We start from the raw sequence: 15,808 nt of genomic DNA, 5'->3' as shown, positions 1-15,808 counted from the left end.
CCGGTCGTAGGAGGGGTCGCGCTACAAGTCCCTTGTGTACAATAGCGAGGGGAGTTGTGTAGGCCTAACTCAAAACCGTCACTATCGTCCCGTAAGGGAATTTAATCCAAAGGAAAATAAACATACCTTATGTTGCTCTTTGAGTAAATTTTTATTGATTCGATTTCTTTTAACTTCATAATTAACCAGATCCAAATTTGGAAATCGCGGTATTACGCGGAGTACAATTTAATTCGTTTTCGAAAATACTTTAAACCGAGTTTGGACCCGTGCCTGGTCCCGTGAGAAACAAAAACGAACTAATTGTTCGGGAATCAAAAAACGAACTGTCCCGCAGAAACAAAAAGGGCGAACTAACTCTTAGAAACAAAACCGGCGTTCCTACCGCCTCGGTTTTGATTTTAGAACAGGGGTTAAAGGATAAGAAAGGAGGAGGAGCTTAGATGGCGGCGGGCTGAACATAGTCCCAAAAGTGGACAGGGTGCTCAGCCCTCCGTCATCGTCTGCAACGGCTTCAGAGGTGAGGCCGCTGCAAGGTGTAATCGCCCGCTTTCCACTGAGACCCGGAAACACACGACTACGTAATTTCAGTGAAATCCAATGTATTTTTTAACATGTAAATCCGGTTAAATTATATATACAATACGTTAGTAACAATAAATATACAATCCGTTAAATAACAATCATTAAGTAAATAAAATCAATTAGTCTATAAAGTATTATTAACTGCTTCTGATGCCGGTACCTCTCCAACTGCCCCGATTCCCGGTCTACGTTTGAATATATCCCCTCGGGCCTCTGGGGAACAGCCAATCCGGGAGTCGAGCAGACGACAGGTCTAAGGTTCAGCTTTCCGGGCCGTCTAGCGGGGATCCCTGGTATCATTCTTTAGGTCGCTCCACCTGGTGGTGAACCCTTGTAACGGGCTCACCGTTACAAAGGTTTCGATGGTATTTGTTCGTTATCGAGGTACAGAGACAAAATCTTTAAATAATAAGTTTTAAAGTTAAAGGGTTTCAGAGCGCAACTGCCCTTGGACACTAATTCCATAATGATGCGATTAGGTTGAGGACCTAGATATATATTGTTAATATATATAATTTATTTGAAAACTAAATTTATCAAAATTATTCAAACCAAAATAATTTTCGAATAGGTGTTTGAGAGTTTGGCTAACAGTTTTTTAGATACATTGGAATTTATTGTCCTTTCTTAAATTGGGGGAATTCCATGAGGTCTCTCTATTACTTTTTTCATAAATTTTACCCTTACTTCACGCTACCAAAGCCAATTATGATGGAGTAATTCTATTGGCGTGATAATAAGTTTCATTAATAAACGTAATAGAGGGACTGTAAAGAAGTCGACGGACCGATGATTTTTTTTCAATCATTGACGTCAGCAGCTGATGTTAGTCGCGTGAAAGAGGATTGTTTTCGTTTTTTGGGTATAAAATTTTAAATGGAACCTCTTATGTCCACATTTTAAAATGGTTTGGCAACACCTGATTTGCTCGGCCTAAAAAATGCGATTCCCCAGTCCCAAGGTCTTTAAGGTTTAACGCAGAACCCCTAGTTTCTAACGCTAACGTATGGTCTATTTGGCCTACTATTTCGTCTATTACTGGGTTTTGTGGGTAATGCATAGTTTTAACTAAAAGAGCCACAGAAATTTAAGGAGCACTTCGCTGCTACTTCACTACAGTGTTGTCAGAAAGTTAGTTAAAAAGTGTATGATGTTTAAATAAATAAGATCGATATATACATTAAAAAAATTTAATTACTAAAACGAATACAAAATAATTGAGAAAAACAAAATAAACAATTAAAAACAAAATTTAAATGGGAATATTTTCTTTACTTATGTACCAATATAAAGCGTACATGACGCTTCTCTCAAAAGCGAATGGTTTTACCCGATGCGAAAGAATTCGATGGGGGAAATAAGCATTTAAGGGGGGCTCATCCTCAATTTCTGTTGCCTTAGGGCAACAAATTTTTTTTAAATCAATAACGTCTTTAATTTTAAAAGTTTCATCTAAAAACGCGCATTTTTCTTTTCCTTTAGAAAAATATTTGACTAAGTCTCGCGTTGCGTAATTAAAACATGCCGATAGTATAAGAAGGTACGTCACCATCTCGGAAAGAAATGCCATGGATATATTTTGTATTATAAAAATTAGTTCTTCTGTTATCGGGGTCGACGTGGTATGACTGAGGGTTTTGATTCTCCGGTAGCGATGGATAATTCTTTCGGTATAAATGTCGGCCGTTTATGTTTTTTTCGGTTTTTCCCAAAAGATAGTCGAATTCTACCACAACTGTTTTACTCATTTTGGAAAGTTGTCACCAATTGGCTTAAAAAGCTATGGTTAGCAGGTCAAGAAATAATTGAGACCAAAATTTAGGTGACATATAATGATCTTTTTATTATCCAGGTTTGATAACATCCTAGAAAAAATGTTGTTTACCTTTGAATTTAATATATATATATCGCCGGGTCTTGGGCTTGTCGCAGCCCTTTTTGAGCCGGTTGGCACACGGAGTCTCGTTGGCGTCTTGAACGGGCACCGCGACTCCTTAAACGTTTTTTAGGAGACGGGGTGGGCAATAAAATTTATATTTTGTCCTTACATCATATGAAAACTGAATAAAGGGGGCTGTCATTGAAATCATGCGGGCATGAAATATTTATCCTCAGATGCTTAATGTTAAAATGGTTTTTAAAGAAGTCTGGCCAATTAACAAAGAATGACTTAGGCTACTTTCACGCTATGCCACGCTTGATGCGGCGGTCGCAACACTAAATGTCCCGGACCGTCAAACTGGCCATATTTTATATTAATTGGGAATGCGAATTCTCGCTACCTCTTTCCAATTCTTCGATGAGGTCCCGAGTTGGCTGTCCTGCTCTTCCCACAATAATTTGAGGGTCTGGGGCGCGTGAGGTGCTAGGAATTTGCTGGTTTTTGCAAACTAGCACCTATTTGCCCACAACTCCGCAGTTACATCGATCGGTGCACTCGACACCATTTGCCTTGCATGGATACCCTAGGCGCCCATGGGCTCCAGTACACAGACCGACATGAACAACAATTAGAAAACGGGTCGGATGAACCAGATTTAATTGGAATTGGGAAGTCTTCCATTTTTTTGAACTTTCTACTCTCAAGAACACAAGTTTTAAAATGAAATGAAATGGTAGAGTGTTGGTTATGCCTGATTCGGCCAGAGGAAAAAGTGAAGCAAGCAATTTTAGCATGTTGGCGTTAAAATCAAAGGATGTGATCACTTTTGGTTTCCTGCCTAATAAGCAATGGATAAGGAAAATTAATAGGTGTAGACGCAGTATCAGGATTATGCTTGACCTTTATAGGGTGGGTGGTGTTGAAAATCAAGTGATTTTTTATCAATTTTTTACTAATTATAAGAAGAAAATGTATGCTTTGCCTCTAGCAAACAAACAAATAGAAATTTTTTATCCAATTGGAAAAATATTGTATTTTCTTAAATTGTTTTTTTTTATTTCATTTTTCTTCAAAATAAACTTGAAAGGCCGTCACCGTCCACCAATCCATCCTCTTGGGACGGTCTAGAGTCCTCTGTTGGTTGTTGGAATCTTGGTCTCTTTTGACCCCTAGACCGTCTTAGGGGTGGCGACTGAGTTGGTGGTGGTGCCATTGATGGTACGGTGACTGTGAATTCCTGAGGTTGGGAAGGTGCAACAGGAACTCCGGAAGGGAACGATGTTGTTACATCCATCGATTTCACGAAAAGGTTTAGAAACATCTCCCCCCGCGCTCGGTTCTCCGTGGAGGATCTCGGGTCCCATAGCTGCACCTAACAGCACGCACACCCACTTATTTATTATATTTTCATTCTCTTTATTTATAAATCAAAGTTTCTTATATTACTCAACTCGATCACCCCACCGCATTTGCAGAATTTTTCCTTCAGTTTCCTTACATTCGGGAAGTATGGGAGATGTAACTCCACGACACCCCTTCCCTCCCTGCATACCATTTCATTAATGTACATGTTGTGCATGACTTGTATGGTGTTAACCATTTTTTTGAAGGTGAAATTTAACTCGGACGCTTGGCCACGAGTAAATTAAAATGGCTTTCGTCTACGTACTACCGTTGCTAGTCATTTGCACTAGTCATTTTGCGCTTACCATTTTATTACACAAAGTTCCGTATTTAAATACAAAATATCGACGGCTTGTATAATGTGTAAGAAATTATTAAGGATTAAATTAAAAAGTTTACGAAATATACTAAGTTTAGATAGGTGTATTCAAAGTTCTCAAACATTCGTTGTCTTTATTGTATTGTTTTTGTCATATTTATAACAAAATTAACAGGTGCTAATTGAAAGAATGAAGTTTTCCGAGCGAACGACGACCGTTGAATTTCGGTTTGTTAATTTTCTTAACACTCTAACACATATGGGGCTGCTTGGGGCATCGTCGTCTTCTACGTCAATGTCTTCCCAAAAGCCATTCGCCATACACATGTTATGTAAAACAAGACATGCCATAATGATATGTGCCGCAAATTTCCGATTGCAATGGAGAGCCCTAGCATTAAGCAAACACCGAAAGCGTTGCTTTAGAAATCCATTACACCTTTCAATGGTACATCTAGCCTTAAAAAAGCTGACATAAACCGAAATTCTGGGGTACTCTCTTTGGGCCCTATTATGGGGTCCAAAATACATGGAGTTAATGGATAGCCACTATCTTTTACAAAAATAAAAACAGAAACAATTATTAAAAATTGAGCTTCGTGACTTTTAACTATCCCAACTCGAAATTGAATGCTAGGTTATTCTTTGGTAGATCCTGAAAAAAGATAGGCGTATGCTAAGTTATTCTATGTTAGATCCTGAATGATTGGTCTATGCTGGTTATTCTATGGTAGATCCTTATGCTAGGTTATTCTAGTTGCATAGGCGGAAGAATCAGAGTTTGTGTTAGGTTTAGAGCATTTAATGAGGCTATAAATGAGCAAGAAAATCTGGTTTTTCATAGAAATATTACTACCGGTTTTTCATACGAATACTACTAAAATACACATGAATGTTCATTAAAATACTGGCCTTTATATAACACAAGCTAAAAAAAGACAACAACTTTACCATGCACAAGTGGATTATTAGAAATTAATACTGAATTTCATACAAATAATACTAAATCACACGTGATTTATACAGGGTGTATCTAAAATGGACGTAGGAGCGGTAGTATTTGGGTTCCTGGGGCCAATATAAGGCGAAACTGTTCTATGACATTTTGTCGTACGCCAAGCCATTTGGAAGTTACTTGAACCTAACACTTGCTAGTTTGCATAAATCACAGCATGTTGACTTTGTCTAAAACAGTAGGAATTAAGTTCAAGATAGGATGATTATTGCAAATTAGTGGTTTCCAGCTAAAACAAAAAAAAAGCCTCATAGCCATAGAGTAAATTTTTAAGGAGTAGAAAGTTGTACAGTTGGTGAATCTTAACGAATATCATTGTAAAACAACATGTTACGATTAGTTTGTTGAAACAACTGACCGATACTAACGGGAAACTAACAGCGATAACTAGCCGAAACTAATAAGGAACACCGACATTTTGCATCATTCTTCAAACAATCGAAAGGTTGTAAAAGCGTTCATTTTGGTTTGTGTACAAGATTACATATCCGGCGACGTCTTGCTTCCATTAAATTAGTAAATTATTTTTTACATGCTTTACAACACTTTGAACCTTTAAAAGAAGTAGCTTTTTTACCGTTTTTAATGGCAATTTTCATAGAATAATTCTAAGGAGTAAGAATGTACATTTTCTTATGGGTACATTACATTGCATCTCGCATTGCACGTATGTCTCCTGTCGTTCTCAACGCTGGCGGATTGCTACCAGTTAGTAAACGTCATAAGTCTAAAGTTTTAGGGTGGTCTGCAAATTTACTAAGGTTTATTCGTTTATTAATTTATTTGCGAAGTTTTTTCTTAGTTATAAGTTAACCCTCCACTTTTTTTTTTCTCAAATTATCTTTAGTTTTATTTGCGGTCATCCGTTCGGTTCCGAGGTGAAGAACGAAAATTTCTTCTTAAAATGTATGCTAATACTTTTGGTGGTACCTCGTAATCAGTGTAGGCCAATCACGAGCCTTTCAACCCTTTCTTGAACAAGTTAGTAGTGTGTGACCTTGAGAAGGAATGCTAGGTTTTATGAAGCCCACTCCTAAGTACGCTATTCAACATAGCGTACCTAATTTGTTACGGGTGAGGCACCAAGAAAAATGCCATTACTCCCTCACTGTAATTTTTTGGAGAAAGGAATGTTCCCTTTTTTGGTCACTTTGAATCATAAAAAGTTTTAATTCATTTTCAACATTTAGGTTTCTACAGTATTTGTTGATTTTTATAAGGGTTCAATTCATTTTCAACATTTAGGTTTCATCATTATTTGTTGATTTTTATAAGGGTTAATTTTTGCAAATTATGCATTTTACTGCTCAGTTTTAACAGGCGTTGCCCAACATCCCATCCCAAACATTCGCCCACTAACATTTATTCACGAATACCGATTTCGATAAGTTGCAACATTAACCTAATCTTTAAACTAAATGCAACCTTTCGATTGTTTGAAGAATGAAGCAAAATGTCGGTGTTCCTTATTAGTTTGCGCTACTTATCGCTGTCAGTTTACCGTTAGTATCGGTCAGTAGTTTCAACACACTAAATCGTAACATGTTGTTTTACATTGATGTTTCTTTATGAGTCACCAACTGTACAACTTTCTACTCCTTAAAAATTTACGATAAACTCTATGGCTATGAGGCTTTTTTTCTTTTAGCTGGCAACCACTAATTTGCAATAATCATCATTCTTGAACTTAATTCCTACTGTTTTAGACGAAGTCAACATGCTGTGATTTATGCAAACTAGCAAGTGTTAGGTTCAAGTAACTTCCAAATGGCTTGGCGTACGACAAAATGTCATAGAACAGTTTCGTCTTATATTGGCCCCAGGAACCCAAATACTTCCGCTCCTACGTCCATTTCAGATACACCCTGTATACAATACATGCGAACGTTATAGCAGAATACTACTAAACTACACATGAATATTCGTTAAAATATTGGCATTTATATAATACTACCTAAAAAACAATTTCACCATGCACAAGTTGTTTATTAGAAACGAATTCTCTAAAGTACACATGAATATTGACTAAAATACAAACTCGTGTTAGAAGTAAAAATCCATCGAAACGTTTTTGATCAACTACGAGACATTTCATCGAAACGAAAACGATAATTTACAATTCCTAAAAACCCATAGGAATACATGGGAAATTGAATAGACCACCGAAATGAAATCAGCCCTCTACGTTACATTGTACCGAAACGAAACGCGTCATTTGAAAAACATTTCAAATTGTTAAAAACTTTGAGTTAAATTCTACTAAGATATGCAGTTCGTGTTAGAAGTAAAATCCATCGAAACGTTTTTGATCAACTACGTTACATTTCTTCGAAAAGAAATCGATCATTTAAAATTCCAAAAATCCCATAGGAATACATAGGAAAATGAATAAACCATCGAAACGAAATCAGTCGCTTAGGATACATTTTATCGAAACGAAACGCATCATTTGAAAAACATTTCAAATTGTTGAAAACGTTGAGTTAAATTTTAGCTAAATTTATCAAAACTACTCTGTTTCACCAAAAACACTTTTAATTTCTGCAAAATTTCACACCGATTAAGAATTTGGGATACATTCTTTAACGGTGCATACTCCAGCCAAGGGTGGGGATCAATAGCGATCTTGAGGGCATAATAAAATAATTGTAAAAATAACTCTCTCTGACACGTTGAAGGGTCCGTTAACATTAGGTGCGGGAGGTTGTTACGCTCTCCCCATTCCCATTGTATATTTTGAGTTGCTATTTAGTCAAGTACACAAAGGTTGTCAAGAATACGTCAGATCTTGGAGATCAACCCCCTAAAAACTACTTATTGTACTATTTATTTTATTCATTTTGGGAATGCTGGAATTCCTTAATCTCTGGTTTTAGAACTTTGACATAAAAATACGCTTACAGTCTAACAATGGAACAGTTAAGGACAATAGATATTTCGCAATAGCTACGTAAGAAATTTAGTATAAAAACCCCTGACCCAATAGAGTCAAGTATCATTATTCGAGATGACCTTAAACTTACAAGATGGAAAATCAAGAAGCTGTCAAAAGGAAGATAGGTGTGACTAATTAACGGGAGATTCCATATATCTAAAGAGTTGTTAACGGTACGTTGGATCCCGAAGTTCGCCTATGTAGGAAACAATCGGTAAGAAGCTTCGCCATTTCCACTAGTACATGGGAAAAGCTGATTCCCCGTTTGCCCGTATTAGCGGGCTGGACTTCCGCCCATGAAGACAATAATTTTGAAATCGTGTTAAACGATAACCCCAATGAAAAGACAATGGTTGTGGCATACCATAACACTTGTCACATTAAAGACATGCTAAAGGAGGACTCTATTGTTTTGAACAGTATGGAAACAGCGGCCCTGAACCGCGTTTCGGGAGCTGTAAAGGAGCATCTTTTTAAGATAAATGACCATGAAATTGTGTTTGCACACATGGCCGATATTATCATAGAGTTTTTTAACGCAATTTATGATAATTTATACGGGGATTACGAACGCATACCGTGTTTGGATGGCCAGCCCGAGAAACTCGACGCAGTGGTAGGGTACTTCACCAACTTTATAACGTCGTACCAGGTCGTGACGAATTTCAACAATCTTCTTCAAGACGAAAATCTTGGAAACTACTTTTATAATTATAAATTATTTTCTGTAATTTCGGGTCAGATATCGTATTTAAAAACCAGAATGCATTTACTAACTCATTTTTAATCTATATCTACTTATTTGTTTTTTTGGTGTTTAAAATAAATTGAATTGAACCTAAAAAACTGTTATATTTTCTAAATACATATCATACATCTTAAACTATCTTTTTCCCTTATCTTCTACTGTTTAAGCCTATGAAATTAGAGTTTAGAAAAAAAACTAAACTTTGAAGGTAAAAATATAAGCTTAATTTAAATAAGGAGAAATACGTATATACGATGAATCAGAATTTATTTTTTAAAAAAAATTTACAAATTTTTTTAAAAATTTATCCCATCACGGCCGGTTGAGTAACTGCACTAGTGCAGAGAACCCTCGGAATAGTACTTAATCCCAGTTCTCATACACTAGTGCAGCAGCCTGCGGAACCTCCAAAAAACGCACCCGGCGGTACATAGCCAACTGGCTCAGCTCGAGGGTTACATGAGACAGTAAAATTAGTTATTACTTGTTAATATTGTGTATATAAGAGGAAGAAATGTATTTAGCTTACCGGAACCCTCGGCAATTATAGGCCAGGAGGCTGTAATAAAAATTGTAAAATTTAGTTTAAAATTTTTGCGGAATAATACCTTTAAAAATACCTACTCATCGGGGATGAAAATCGTATGGTTATACATGACCTTCCGAACTTGGTTCAGCAGATCATCTAGGAAATCGTTATCTCCGATGACCTCCGCAAGTACCGCCAGGTACAGTGTGACTTGATATATTAAACAACGAATAAACAGAAATTATAATTTCGCGTTGTATTGCCCAAAGATAAAAGGTCCACTTACAAGTCACTGTTGATGTTTAAATCGGCCTCTCCTGGCCGAGGCATGGCTAACCATGGGTAGTAGATAGCCGGGAGAGGTTGATACGGGGGCAGGGGGTCTGGACTCGGTGGTGGGGTTGGTGGTAGGCTGGGCGGTGGTGTTGGTGGCAAGCTGGGCGGTGGTGTTGGTGGCAAGCTGGGCGGACGCCTAGAGGGCCCGACGCAGTGAGGGCGTTGGGGGTAGGCTGGGGCCTCGGGGGTCTGAAGACTCGCCGGGGGAATAAGGAGTATCTACTCCGTGAACATAACTATAGAGAAAGATTTTTTAGGTCTTGTCTTAAAAAGTTTTAAAGTATTTCTTACCATGCTGAGGAAAGGTCCATGGCGTCTTGTTGGCTGTGGTGGTTCATGGTTCAGAGAAGCCAACCGTAACTAAACTCTAGTTGCAAAATATCGCAGTAAGAAAAGGGAGGAGGAGGATGTAGCATGGAGGCAAGAGCCCTGCCAGATCCAAGGAGCGGAAGCTTCAAGGACCTGCAGCCATGCTACTTCCCCCCTCGTTAGGAACTGTAATTATATTTGAAACAAGACAAAACAAAAAGGTTACCCCGAGGGACCTTGCAATTATTGGCAGGGGTTATCACAAAAATTGGTTTTTTTTCCTATTCTGGAGCAATGTCCTTTCTTTGTTCTGCATCCTTTCGTTTATTCTGCAATCGGGCTTGTCGACGAGCTTCCCTTCTTTCTAAGGAAGCTTTGCTTCTTTTGCCAGGGCAATCGGAGACAACGTGGTGTCCTATTTTCCGACAACGAAAACAAACTGATTTAGACCAAACTAGAGGGTGTTTTGCATCAGCTATTTTTGAAGGAAGCAATATTTTAGGTGGAATTTTTGGGGTCCACCCCATCGTCCCGAAACGCTCCCAATTCCTTTCTTCCTCGCTGTCGTCTTCGTTGTTTAAATCTAGGGGGATCCACTGGCATGGTGAATAGTCTACTGTTGGGGCGGTTGACTTTGCAAGAATTTCCGCCTTGAATTTATGAAACACCATGATAGGCGCTTTAACTTCCGTCTGACGATACTGAGGAGGGTGAGGAAGGAACCTAGCTAATGACCTAGGGTCATCTTCGCCCTGAGGTAAAGAGGGAGGTGTAGAAGGGTGAAACCCTGGGGACTGGTCCGGAACGGACTGAGGAGCTGCAATTTGCTCCATCTCCTCTCTGGAGTCTTCCAATACGAGGATATCCTCTTCATCGTCTTTAAATGGGCAGGAAATAGCGACATGTCCTTAATGCACCTGAATCGTTCGAATTCATGTACTTGTTGGGCATATAGCAATCTTTGGCCTCATGGCCAATTTCATTGCAATTTCGGCATTGAATGGTTTTATCTGATTCTTTCGGGCAGTACCCTTAAATCATTACGGATTGCTCCGTTTTGCTCAGTATTTTTTGTTGACTCCTTTGATTTGTTTTCAATTCTTTTGGGAGTTCAAATTTCCAAAGTGGACTAGAGGTGTTAGAAGCCATCTGAAAGTATGCAATATTAATATTGTCTCTTATTGGCTTGGGAGATAAACTCCCATGGGAAAATAGAGATTGGCTCTCGGGAAAAACAAAAATGTTCCCTTGTTAGGTTCGGGACGTAATTATTCTGGAGGTAAACCTGGGCCTCATACGGTGATCTTAATCTTTTATTGTCGGGAGGTCGGTAATAGATATCCACTTTGTTACCTCCTGGCCAAACCGTTGCCCTCTTACACACTTCTCTTCGCCATCCCAATGGAAAAGGCTCTAAATAAATATCGGGTAAGGTAGCCCTGTTTAATCTAGAAGTTCTATAGACTCTGATAACGTGGTCGATGAACTATCAGACGCACGCAGCGATTGGGATTGCGATTGGGAAATTTGTTCAGGAGCCAATATCTCCTCCGAAAAGCCTGAAGAAGGTGAATGGTGTAACGCCGGTTCCGAAACTGATTTTTCAGAAGGTTGCTCAGGCGTTAGAATCTCTTCCGAAAAACTAGACGTTGATTTGTGTTCCGGCGTTAGAATTTCTTCTGTAAAACTGGAAGTTGACTTGTGTAGCTCTGGTTCCGCGACTGATTTTTCATGATTAGACGGGGAAGCCTCCCCTGCCGCAGAAGGCGGACTATCATTAGTGGGATGAATGAGCTGGAAAGCTCTCATATCGTGGTTAGTATGGAGTAGGAGAGGTGGGTCTTCAAAAAGGGCCATGCCCGGTTCACTATCAGAGTCCGTTGGTTGATGTGAATCATCTGGAATTTCAGGAGGGATCTGTTGATCCGCTGCTTGATCATCTAAAGTAATTGATGTCGACGTATGAGGGACATCTGAAATAGCAGGAATGATCAGTTGATCGACTTCCAGACCGTCCTGAGGCGGTGACGGTGAAGTAGAAGATGATGATGATTCAGATGAAGTAGTTGAGGATGATGATTCAGATGAAGTAGTTGAGGATGATGATTCAGATGAAGTAGTTGAGGAAGTCGCCGCAGGAGGGTAGTCCATGGTACCACCGTTAGTTGCGGGACTAGACTCAGGATTATCTGCAACGTTCGATTGTGAAGTGGGGGCATTTTCGGCATTGTCGAAGACAGCTACATTAGTCCAGTAGAGTTTCCGATGCTCTAGGTTGACTTTCCCTACATTTTGTCCTGAGTTAGCATCTTCTAACTTGTAAACTACGGGATAATGTTTTGTCCTGAGTTAGCATCTTCTAACTTGTAAACTACGGGATAATGTTTTGTCCTGAGTTAGCATCTTCTAACTTGTAAACTACGGGATAATGTTCTGTCCTGAGTTAGCATCTTCTAACTTGTAAACTACGGGATAATGTTTTGCTACTATTTTAAAGGGACCTGCCCATTTGGGACTGAGCTTTTTCATAAGCTGACCTGTCGTACTAGAGGGTCATGACGGAGGTCATAGTATTTCTTCTGGTGAGCTTTGGCTGAATTCTAATTGTTCCTTAAGAACTTTTAAAGCTTTTGTACGACTGGGGTCATCAGGGTCCTGAATGGGTTCTTCAATTTCTAAATCCCAAGGGAGACGTGGCTCCTGCCCTAAATTTAAAAAGAAAGGGGATCTGCCCTTGGTTCCATGGGGTGCAGAATTTATGCCAAATTGAAGAAGGTCAAGGGATTCGTCCCATCTATCATGATGATTCCCTACATTAAATGATATAAGCTCACCTATTACTCTATTAACTCGTTCAGTGGGATTTCCCTTGGGTGTATAGGGGGTGGTAAACTTCGGGTTAATTCTGCAAGCTCTGCAAGTTTGAAGCCAAAGTTTCGAAGTAAATTGTACCCCTCTATCACTAAGGATAGCTTTAGGAGCTCCCCACCTAGAAATAATAGACTCAAGTTTATACAAATAATCATGTAAGTTATCTAAATTCAGTATATTAATTACGAAGATACTTTTATTTTTAATTTATTATGTAAATTAATAGTGATTAATCTAGAATTAATTTAATTATCTTCAATCATTTACCACGTGGGGGGGGGGCGGATATACCCGACAGTGATAAACAGTTTTTCTACGGGACTGACGAAGGCTTAAGGCCTAGTCATATCGAGTCCCTGTTCGGGCGCCATTTCTGTAACCCTCCATAGCTATTAACTAAATAGGGAGATTCTCCCGAGGGCCATAAAATGAATTGAAGACAACTTACAGTTTTAGATCCAAAAATAGTAGAAATAAATCTAACTTTTATTTGTGCTTGAAAATCAAAATAAAAAGGGATAAACCCGAACTAGTCATACACTTTGACTGTTTCACAACAAAACAACTTTCAGAGCTGTATACTGACTAACTAACTGAAGAGAAAAAAAAGAATGACAGAAAATTTTGATAGGAGGAGGAGCATGTAACATGGTGGCATATATACCCTGCACGATCCAAGGAGTAGAAACTCCAAGGAATCTGGCAGCCATGTTACACTATCTTGATTTTAGGTGAAAACGACCCCGATGAAAATAACCATTATAACGTCATTACAAAATTAAGGCCACTTTTTGACCGGGACCGATTCTGCGAAAAGTGCCTCATCCCTTATTGGCGAATACAACCGCATAAATGTAATGACTTTTGTTTTAGTTGCATGAGACCCACTATCTGCATTGTTTACGGAAATTCTTAGGCGATGGCTGCATATTTCGGCAATAAATCAGGATTATATTTGTGGGACGCAAACTATTGATGGCGGGGAAAATTCATTGATTCCCGATGAATTGCTGAGCGTAATAGATCCAGTAGCGCTGATCATCGTAAGTTGTGATGCGGTGCCACATGCTTCGCATACGCTTACAAACAAAGTAGTGGATAGCAGTCAAGACATGCAAGGTGACCAAAACACGTCGAATATTGGCGTGCCAAGTGAGGATCAGTCAAACCTTGCAGAAGACAATTACGCAATTTTAACACAGCCCGAGGCTTTGTTGCAAAAACTTTAAGAAGGCGAAGCCAATGATCTGTACGATAATTACTCTACTCATCCGGTGAAAGTCCAGCCACCGAAAGATTTATTGGGTGCTTACCAAATGAAGCGCGTCCTAGAGAGAAAGATTTTCGAAGTCTTCTCTAAAAAGTTTTTTTAGAAAAAGGATTTCTTACCTTGTTGAAGAGAGATCCATGGCTTGATCTTCTTCTTGTTGGTGGTGGTGGTGGTCCTTTGGTGCAATTCGAGAGAAAATGGTACCTTTTGGGGTCTCAACCCCATCATTTTATACTTTTTACTAGAGTCAAGGCGTGTTCAAGATCAAACACGTGACTTCTATGTATTTAGCACGTACAAGGGTAAAACCTTTCGCGGACAAAATTATCAGAAACCTTGTCATTGGTTTAAAGATTTTCAGGTGTCTTTCTTTTTGGAGACATTTAGAAACCCCCCCCCCCCCAACATTTCTTTGGTTGTCCGTACAAGAGTCTTTGGTTTAACAGTAGAAATCTTACCATCTCGAATAGTGACAGTCCTTGTTAAAAGCTTAAAGATGCTACTACAGTGAAAGGCAGGATGATGTCCTTAGTTTTCAAAATGATTTCAACGCGTTCCTGGTGGCCTACCGCACTTCCCCTCCACACACGCGTGCCGTTTGGTGACTCCCCACCCCCAAGTTTTTGGGTTGACGACCCTGGGCGCGCATGCGTTCGCGTATTAATTGAATATGTTAAGTATGAATGACAATTACAAATTAGTTTCAAGACAATAATGTTGGAGTTGTCAGCCCCAGGTTGATTGTGAAATTACCTAGTGACGCTCTCACAAACGGCGTTAATGAGGACGCTTTTACCCCAGTGACAAATAGGCGGAGAAACTGGTCGGGGTTAGTTTTGAAATGCCAAAAAATTTAGCCAAATTCTTCTCCCTGCTTTCCGTTTAGACCCTGTACCATTTTGACATACTCTCTGTCCTCTACTATACGAACAGTTTGCACGACTGTGTAATCTGGTACACGGAAATCGGGGTTTTCTCGTCCGATGTCTGCCGTACAATACAAGTGAAAATGCAGTATAATAACTCATTTTTATTTGAATTTGATCGTGTATTGGCGATCTCTTTTATCTTGGTGTTCCAGTATTGGTTGCACATTAGCCACGTCTACTAGGGGTTCTTTTTCGAGGAATTGTACCCTTGCTTCACAAGTTTCATTTACAAATTATTTTCTTTTCTGCGAAATCAGTTCCAGATTCGCTTCGTAGACTTCTTTGAAATCTTTTTCCAAAACATCTGTGATCTCGTCGCGCCAAGGATAGAACAAGAGAATTTGCTCTCTGTAGAAAGAAGGTATCTTTCTCGATACTGTAATTCCTGTATCGGAGGACTTTGGCTTGTGTACGTTTGCGTACAAACCCATGGCCATGGTTCAAAGAGATCCAAACCGAAGCTACATTAGATTCGGGTTCGCTATTAAGTCGTTCATCTTCGTTTAGACTTGAAACTTGCCGACCTCGGCCTTTTTCCTTATTGAATTCATTCCAAGCTGAAACTTCAGCCAAACAGACTGATTCCTTATCATCTGGCCTTAAACGGTAACAACCGATTAGGCCTTCCAAAAAAAATATCTGTACTATCTTCTGGTACAAGCTGACTCTTTGGCTT

This window comes from Phalangium opilio, unplaced genomic scaffold (genome assembly GCF_054372755.1).
Source record: "Phalangium opilio isolate 3A_F unplaced genomic scaffold, DU_Popi_V2 ptg000064l_1, whole genome shotgun sequence".
Lineage (NCBI taxonomy): Eukaryota > Metazoa > Arthropoda > Arachnida > Opiliones > Phalangiidae > Phalangium > Phalangium opilio.
Note: the sequence above shows the minus strand (reverse complement) of the source record.